This window comes from Myodes glareolus, chromosome 1 (assembly GCF_982192425.1).
Source record: "Myodes glareolus chromosome 1, mMyoGla1.1, whole genome shotgun sequence".
In the NCBI taxonomy this organism is placed as follows: Eukaryota; Metazoa; Chordata; class Mammalia; order Rodentia; family Cricetidae; genus Myodes; species Myodes glareolus.
This window is the reverse complement of record NC_142026.1, coordinates 4,118,831-4,128,609: the sequence shown is the minus strand read 5'-3', so window position 1 is coordinate 4,128,609 and position 9,779 is coordinate 4,118,831. Positions and strand designations below refer to the sequence as shown.

The 9,779-nt window shown below is 44.8% G+C and overlaps 1 pseudogene; it reads right to left on the bottom strand.

The window, feature by feature from the left end:
* Positions 1-2,903: 2,903 nt before the first annotated feature.
* On the bottom strand, positions 2,904-3,634 carry LOC148123241 (large ribosomal subunit protein uL1 pseudogene; annotated as a pseudogene).
* Between the last annotated feature and the right edge of the window lie 6,145 nt (positions 3,635-9,779).

Below are 9,779 nucleotides of genomic sequence, written 5' to 3'. Positions count from 1 at the left end.
ATTGAACAGAAGGTTCAGGGAGTTCCCATATACTCTGAGTTTCTAAACACAGACACACACACACATACAGACACACACACACACACACACGACCACACACAGATACACACACATACCCTCCTATACTACCAACAAGCAGCCCATAGGAGTAGTGTTATTGTTTGGTCTTAAATGTCTCTAAAAACCCCTATGTTAAAGACTTGGTCTCCAGCCCAGTTTACCACTGGGAACCTGTGGAACTTTAATAAGGAGGAGTGGTTTAGAGGAAGAAAAGTGTAGTCATTAGCGTTTGCCCTTGAAGGGGATTTTGGGACTCTGGCCCCTTCTTCTCTCTTCCTGTTTCTCAGCCTTCTGTACTCCTTGCCACTAAGCTCTATCTCACCCAATGACAGTATCAAACATTCCTCAACCAAAGCTTCTGGAAACATGAGCCAAGATAAATCTCAGTGGTTTTTTTTTTTTAATTTAAGTTGATTTTATTGTAAGTGGATTTTCTCAGGCATTTTACCACAATGACAGAAAGCTGACTAACACAGGTACATCTTTTTATAATTTACATCTCAATATTGAAACATTATTGACCACATATCCCATGGTTCACTTTGGAATTAACGCTTGATTTTTCTTCCAAACTGACTTTGCCCCCTTAGTAATATGCATTTACATCTCTTCTATGTTGTTTTATGACTTGGTTTCTTATTTATTTTGTCATTAAATAAAAATCTGTTTATTTGGACATACCACAGTTTATCTACTCATTGACATAGAAACAGATATCCTGGTTGTTCCAAGTTCTACCAAAAAAGAAAAGCTGTTGTAAGCAACAGGGTGCCAGTGTCAAGTGGACATAAGCTTCCAGCTCATTCAGACTAAGGACCCAGGAGTCCCTGGCGTCAAGAAGCACTGCTGCTGGACTACACAATAAAGATACGGTAAGTTCTTAGGAGAAACCACCAAGCTGTAGTTTAACCAGCATTTACACAGCAATGAAAGAGCATTCCTGTTCCTCCACATGTTCTTCTACACTTGGGTGGTTTGTAGATAGGTGGAGCAACCTCGTTGTATTAATTTGAAGTGTTCTAATGATAGATACTGTTGATCATTGCTAGCATACTTACTATTGTGTGTCTTCCTTGATGAGGTGCCCTGTTAGTTCAAGTGTGCATTTTTAATCAGATTGTTGATTTTCGTATTGTAAATTAAATGCTTGTGATCTCTTAAGATACTTTGGTTGAAGCCATTCCCCATTATGATGGCATGTGAGGAGGACCTTTGGAAGGTGACTAGGCCCTTGAAAATGACACTATTGTTTTTCTTAGAGACCCCAGAAAGCACCTTATGTATAGCTTTTGCAAATATTTTTATCTGAGTTTACGACCTATATTTTCATTCCTTTTACAGTATTTCTGAAGATTGTAAGCTTTTAGTTTCAACAAAACCCAGATCATTAGTTGCTTCATAGTTTTCTTTTTTCCCCCCTATGGTATCATGTTTAAGAAGACAAATCCTGACTAGCACATGATTCAGTATCTAAAAGTGTCTGCCACCAAACTTAACTGCGTGAGTTCAAATCTTGGGACCTACGCAGTAGAAGGAAAGGATTGATTCCCATGACTTTTCTTCTGATCAACCATACAAACATGTGCATCCAACTCCCCACTCCCGCACAGGCACAATGTAGTTAAAATTTTGTAATTATGGTTTACATATATATATATATATATTATAATTGTAGTTTATAATATAACTTTTCTTAGTTATGATAAAAATAAATTAGATATAAAAGTTTAGATTCACAAAGATAAGATGGAATATTTTCTATGATGTTTGCCTTATATAAATAGACAAAATATTGTAACTATAATTCTTGCCTGATAATTTTTTGTTACATATAATTTTACTATGTTAAAGTTAAAACTTTCCTGTTTATTTAGACAGAAAATGGGAGATGATGGGGAATGTCCTTCTGTATATGTGTTGCTTTTATTGGCTAATGAATAAAGTTGTTTTGGCCAATGGTTTAGCAAAAGTAATGCCAGGAGGGAAATCTGAACAGAGATACATAGAAAGAGTAGGCAGAGTCAAGGAGATACCATGTAGCTGCCAAAGGAAAAAAAATGCCAGAATATTACTGGTAAGCCACAGCCCCATGATGATACAAAGCTTAATAGAAATAGAACTTAAGATGTAAGAACTAGCCAGGAAGTACAGCTGAGACATTGACCAAACAGTGTTATAATTAATATAGTTTCTGTGTGATTATTCGGGTCTGGGAGATCAGGAAAATGACAGTGCAGTGTCCTTTTATACAAGAGTCCACCAGCTATTGTAGTTATAGTTCTGTCTTTTACACTCAAGTCTGTGAGTCTAATCAGAGCTTCATATATTACAGGTAAACATTTTATCCCTGAGCTGCATCCCTGGGCTTTTTGTTAAAAATGCGGCTGTTGAAAAGGTGATCTTTTCTCCAAGGTCATGTATTTTGAAAGCATACTAAAGCACTGGAACTCCAGAAGTAAATTCCAGAGAGGGCCTGTCTGATGGGCAGAGACCACAGGCCTCTCATAACAGTTCTGTGAAGTAGCGATTGTTATTAAACTACTTGTTCAAGGTCACACAGCTCAATTCCCACAAATGCAGAGAAAATTAAGGAGAAAAAAAAACCCACCAGTTACCCCCTAGTTACCAAACCCAATGGAAGCACTTTAACTCTTACTAGCAACAGCTTTTCAGTACTAACCAAAGTCTTGCCACTCCTCTGCCCCGACTCCCAGACACTGGCTTTTCCTCTCTTCTCTCCGGCTTTCTTACCATCCTCTCATTTCTTTGATTATCAGAAATCCCCAGACTTCCATCCTGAGTCTTCTTATTGCCAGTGTCTTTCCTGGATGATGACATTTCTTTTTTTTTTTTTTTTAGGGTAGCACGCAGGTTTATTGGGGCATCCTAGTACAGACGCTGGGGCTTGCCCATGGTGCTCTTGATGTACAAAGCCCGGACATTTTGCCAGTTCTTCTTGAGCAAGGACACCAAGAAATTGACAGCCAAGTGGATGTTGTAGACCAGCTCGTCGTCAGTCATCTTCACATGGCCGACAGCAACAGCCAGACACAGCACCTTCTTCACCTGGAACTTGATGGTGGACTTCACCTCGTCCACTTTGGCCACCATGTTTTCATTGTGTGTCAGCAGGGAAGGGAACTTGCCAGCCTTGTTCAGGCATGGGCCCAGGATACGTGGGATCTACTTGATCAGAGACTCAGAGGCCAGAAAGGCGTCATACTTCTTGGCCAGCTTTTTGACCAACTTCTTGTTTTTATTAAGCTTCTTCAGCGCCTCGATGTCCATGTGGGGGATATCCACGGCCTTGGCTTCATCGCAGTGCTGCTGGTCCCCCAGGACGCACACCTAGAACTTGGGGCGAGGGGTGGACTTAAGCCTGACGGTGCCCGAGAAACGCTTGTCCTTCTGGGGGTCGTAGTTCTTCAGGCTGATCTGCAGCTCCACCGTTTCGAGAAACTTGCGGCGCTTGCGCTGGTTCCCGTGCAGGACCCCCCCCCCCCCCCCCCCCCCCCCGCACCGCCTCGTACAGGGTGTCGCGAGAGACTTTGCTGCTCATTGCTGCAGAGGTTTCGGGAACTGGAAGGAAGAGCTGGATGATGACATTTCTATGCCATCCCTTGGCCCTAATGGATGCTGTTGTTTCCCCTAATAGTTGCCAGTGTATATATTTCTCTTAAGGGGCTAGGACCATTTCTACCTGAGATTTGCCAGAGCTCCAAACCAGCTGCCTAAGGCTGACTCTTGTCCCAGAACAACAGGAATCTAAAAGGCTCTTGAGCATCAACATTGGGCTTTCAAATTGCCTATCTTAATTCTGACCTTTCTTCTATCCATTTCTTTCCAGATAGCCCCATTTCTTGACTGTTTATTGCAGGGTTGGATGAAGGCACCACATAACTTCTCTCTAGCCTCTAGCACAATTCTCCTCCCATCAACCATAGCCTTCGGGAGACCTCTCTACATTCACATTCTCTCATGTGCTTCATGTGACTCTCTTATTTAAACCCTGAAGAGCCTCCTACTGGTTTTGGAGAAAAGAAAATGCACCTTTCCGTGTGGTTTCTCACCCTCTCAGGAGGTAGAGCCCAGCTTATCTGTGATGTTAGTTCTCATGACTCATTAGCATTTGGGGGGAAAGAACCCCAAACCTCCCGTCTAAGAACCTTCCTGTGTGCTGCTTCTTCCTTTCTGGAAATGAGATGGTTCTCTTTATGGCCCCATAAGACTCCTCTGTGCTCTTTACTGTACAGTGCTTTGGTTAGGTGTTTATGCTTGTCCTGCCCAGCGACAGAGTAGCCTGTAGGAGCAAGCACAAACTGGCATAAGCCTCTCTGGTCTGGTTGGAGCCTGTTTAACAAATTTGTGAATGAGGGCCTCCCTTGACTGCTGAACCCTGCCTGCTGTTACTGGCTGTTACCCTGTTTGTCTCCTGATTATTTCTGCCTTAACATGACAATTCCAACTCCTCCTCAGCGCTTCATGGCTTGATTCATCATGTACGTGGTCATCCTGTTACTTCTCTGTATGACGTCCTATGATCACCCCACTGCTTTTATTCAGACTTCTGTCTCTGAGGCTGTAGACTATGGATTGGTTCCCTATAAACAGCGCTTCTCCCCCACAACCCTTAGACCCAGTCTAGTTCAGGCTGGACAGGCTGGAATCCCCCTGGCTGCATGCTGAAAATGGCAGACAGCTTCTGCCCAGGGAGCTAGCCTCTACCACTTTCTGCCCTACTTGCCATCTTAATTATAATTGATTTTTGGAGTCTCAGTTGCCTGGAAATAAAAATATCATAATGATCACCCATCATTATGATCATTACCCCAAGGGTTTTGAATAGCTGGGTGATTACTGATGTTTCATTTAGAATTATAACTGAGGTGGATATCTGTTAGAAATCCTTGGCATAAATAAAAAAGAAAACAAAGTAGCTTTCAAACTAGCAAATGGAAAAACTGAATACCCTTTCTACCCCTGCCCAGACATGTGTCACGTGCCTGTCTATAAGGAAGGAGAGAGCCAAGAATGAAAACCCAGTACAGAAAACAGCAGCCCAGAAATAAGAGGAACAGAGAAACGCATTTCCAGGCTAGGATACTCATAGAAATTACTTTTGACAGGAATCTGCAAAGAATTTCTGATGCATAGTGGGTTGGAGGTGAGGAGAACCAGGCTCCCAGTGAAGGAAGGCCCCAGGGAATAGTGATGATGGGGAGAGCTCAGGCTCCGGTACTAGCGCGTGGTTCTTGTTATACCCAGTGAAATTACCTGGCGCGAGTGAGAAGGAAGCACGAAATACACAACAAAACCGCTTAGGAGTTTATTAGAGGAGATGTGTGCAGACCTGGTGAAGTCGGTGTGCAGACAGAGAGAGAGCTGAAGATGACGCGTCCAGCTTTTAAAGGCTGCCTAGTGCATGCGCACAAGGGGGTGACGAAGTAAGTACGTCGTACACAGGTGACGGAGCTCAAGCATACGCACAAGGGTTTATGTAGCTGTGTCATACATAGGTGGTGTAACCATTCGACATGTCAGTCATGCAGGGCCTTTTAAAGACCCTGGGACAACTAGGTAATTTTGCCTGCGGGTTTGTCCACTCATGCATGGTCCTGGAACCTGGGCGTGCCGGCCATGCTGGGTTGGCTAAAATCATAACACATAGATCTGCAGAGTCCCCCCAAAAACCAACAAGGAGACCGAGTACCGTATGCAAAAGCAAAGAGACTTTATTCTACACAAGTTTGCAAACTTGGTCTTTCTGTGTGCCCAACATCTTAGAGTAACAAGAGAGCCCCGAGCTCAGTTAGAGTCGGGTTTTTACAGTAGTAAACGTGGGGGTGAGAGATTTCTAAGGTTCAGAACCCCTGATTGGTTGACATTTGTCTTGGGGTGTCCTGGTGAGTGTGTGCAGGCAGGTGATCCTATCTACAATGGTTAGAACGACAGGAATATCCTCCGGAAGGTGTGTTCCTAGGAGGTGTCTGTTCCTGGGCAGTCTCTGTTTGTGGTCCTTATAGGAACCAGGTATTGCCTCAGGGTAAGCTACTGAGACTCAGGCCTCTATCAAGCTTATCTTGACTGGGTCCTACACTTACACAAGTTTGTGAACTCATTCTTTCCGTGTGCCCAATGTATTGGCACGATCAGAGAGCCCTAAGCACAGTGGTGGTGGGATTTTTATAATAGCAGAGGGATTTTTAAGTTTCAGGACCCCTGATTGGCTGACATTTGTTTAGGGGTGTCCTGGTGAAAAGGGGATGGGGGTGTGCTGGGCTGAGCGACATCAAGTGATCTGTTTATAATAGTTGGAACATTAGGAATTTCCTTTGGATGGCCTATTCCTGGGTAGAGCAGGGGTGGTCTCAGTTTGTGGTCTTTCTTGGAACCAGGTATTGCCTCAGGGTAAACTGAGACTCAGGCCTAACTATAGAGTTTCTTTTGGCAGGTGTGTACCAAGGTGCCCGGGTCCTACAGTTCTGAAACTGCTCACGTCTCAATAAGGTTGTTTTAATGATTCTACCATTATTAAGAAAAATCTTACAGCTTCATGCCTCAGCTTTCTCACAGACTTAGTGGGGTTATAAATGTATGTGCCAAAGGATAATATGATAAGAGGAACTCAATGCTGAGTTCAGTACATTTCCCTTTTGTGCCAATACTTTAGCACTGAGTTAGCTCAAGGAAACTTGACAGGGACTTGCATATACCTAATTGAAACTGCAGGGTTGGGTGACTTGCTCATCCCTGCTACTGAGTCCTGCCACCCCATGCCATCTTATTTGCTTTTAGGTCCTATAAGGAGCCATCCTGATATCGCCATTACAAGATGGCGCTGATGGTCCTGCAGCTTGGAGGTAAACAAAGTCCTTCTTTGGTATTGCCACGTGGGGCTGAGCGCCCTTTGCTTGTACATGCGCAATTGAGCCTTGCCCCTAGCCAATCCCGAGGCTTCGGGCATCAGCAGACTGGTATTCACCAACCAGGACAGTACCCGAGTCCCTCAACCTATATAAGCAGATGCCGCTTGGCCTTCGGTCTCTCTCGCTTCCCGCTCTCCCTTCAACCAAGAGGCTCCAATAAAGTGTGATTTGAGAAGAATCCTCGGCTTCGTGGTCGTTCTTCCTTGCTGGTCAAGGGGCGCGCCACAAGGTCCATCCCAGTTCAGCCTTGCTCAGCTCTATACAGCAGGCTGGCAGTGCAGGTTCCCTTGTGCGAGTCCTGATTCATGGGGTGAGAGACACAAGAAGAGGAGAGGAAAAGAAGCCAATACAAGGCTGCCTCTCCCTGGCTGGCACCAAGTCCCTTCTTCAGCTCCACATTCTAAAATCCAAATTAGAACAAATCAAACCAAATTAAAAAAAAAATCCCAGGTTTAATGGATGCCAGTGCTCCCAGGTGGCTTTTCAGGCCTCCCAGAAAGGAGGAACTGGAAACCACTGAGAGGGGAAAGGAGAAGCAGAGAGAGTCATTGTCTGTTCTCTGGGGGTCACTTAAAGTAGCCCGTGGGAGTGGTCTTGACCCTCTCCGGGAGAGGTCACCATTTGGTAGGCTTTCTTGGAGGTGGAGTCTGGACTGTGGCCACTCCCAAGGGATGGGGTTTAACTTCCAACCAAACATCCCAGACTCCTAGGATATAAGGGTGTCAGGGGGCTGGAGTCTCATTTCCAACCAAACACACATCTTCCCGTAAGAACCCATTGTAATGGAAAAAGCTCCAGGACTCTGAACAGCAGCAGGCAATGGGCAGCAGGTCCCAAGACCACAGCAGGTCATGAAGGCAGTCAGGTCCCAGGCAGGAAGCCACATGGCAAGTGACAGACCGAGATGGATAGGCTCGCCTTGCAAAGTGAAGTTGGATACTTATTTAGTGGGTTATGGAAGGGAAGGGGAATAGGGGAAAAAGTAGAGAGAGAGAGAGAGAGAGAGAGAGAGAGAGAGAGAGAGAAACATGGGGGAGGGGAGAAGTGGGGGGAAAGGAGAGACAGAAGCTGCCTCTTTGAGAGAGAGGAAAAAGAAGGGACCCAGGCTGGAAGCTGAAGATCAGCTTGCCTTGGCAGAGGGGAGGAAGTGGATGTTGCTTCTCTCTTAAAGGGACAGGACAGACCTTTACACCCATCATGTTTTGACCTTTACTGTTCCCTTTCTTTTTCCCTCCATCTAAGGCTCTAGAAGATCTCTGACCTTACTGAGCCCTGAGATGTCTTTTTGTCTCCAATTTGATTTTGAGCTCATCTATTACTTGTGCAAACAACTTCTGGTATTAAATTCCCTCTTTTAAAATGGTTTTTAAAAAGTATGTGTGTGTGTTTTGGGGTTATATGTACATGTGAGTGCAGGAGCCCGTGCCATCCAGAACAGAATGTTGGATCCCATGAAACTAGTGCTGTTGGAAACTGAACTCAGGTCCTTTGCAGAAGCTCTTACCCCCGAGCCATTTCTCTGAGCCCTTTCAAAATACCATCTTTTGAAGAGAGTGATTTTCAGTTTGGGTTCTGACCAATGCTTCCTCATTCCTGCCCCAGTCATTGGTCACTGTGGGTTGCCTGGAGCACAGGAACACTGGTGTACTTGCAGAATAAGCAGATGTTGCCCAGCTCCCCTGTCACTCCTGGAAACTCTCAGGCCCCGGGGTGGGAAGTCCCTCAGTAGCACAAGGACTGTTACACAGCAGCCCTGCCTAGCCTGAGCTGTGTTTGATTCCCCAACAGCCCCAAACATTGCTGCTATCTATATGACAGCAAAGAAATGTTTTGGCAGAAGTCAGTCTGGGCATCAGAATGCTGAGGCCCATATGTTTCTGCTAACTTTCTGCCAAAATGTTGTTGCTTGAATTATAAAGACTCCAACTTTTTAATTCAGAGTATAAAAAAAGGAACTCTAACCCAGGAATATATTTTAAGCTCAAAACAACAAAGCAAACAGAAATGAGTCAAAGTTATCATAAAAATGACAAATGGGAAGGGATAATTGAGATTGGAGGATGAAAAAAAATGCAAAAACGGTTAGCATGCTGTCTTCCACGTCCCAGGCTTTCAACACTGGGCCTCATTCTTGCTCAGTAACTGACTCGCACAGGGATACTGCAGGGGATTTCTGTGCAAGACATCTTCCCACTTACACTCGTTCCCCTCACCTGGCTGGTGTTTGGGTTGTGCACTTCCTCTGTGGAGAGGGTTGTTTCTTTCCTGGTAGCATGTTTGGCTCTGAATCCCTCCTTTTCTCATCCTGTTTATCCGGCTTTCATTGTTGCCTTGTTTTCAGCTCTGCTTCTACTGTGAGAAGAGCCACCTGTTCTGCCTCAAGGAAAAGTTCCTTGTATTTCGTAAGGCCTGCTGGGCCTCTTCACAGTCTCCTGCCAAATTAGAACTTGCTCTTTTAAAAATATAGCCCACAGTCGACTGAAGGTCCAGGCCTGAGCTCCAGATACTTGGGAGCTGAAGTAGAGGAACTGCAGAGTCGACATCAGTCTGAGCTGCAGACTGAGGTCAATGCCAGTCAGAACAACTTAATGAGACCCTGTTTCCAAAAATAAGAGTAAGCAGAAGACTATGATGGAGCTCAGAAGAAAAGCTCTACCTGAACACATTAAGGCTCTAGGCTCAATTCTCAGCACTACCATAAATGATACATGTATGTCTGTATATGTCTCAAGAAGAAAATGCATGACAGCACCTCGAACAGAGAGATACCAAAGATGGAGCTAGGGGAAAGGT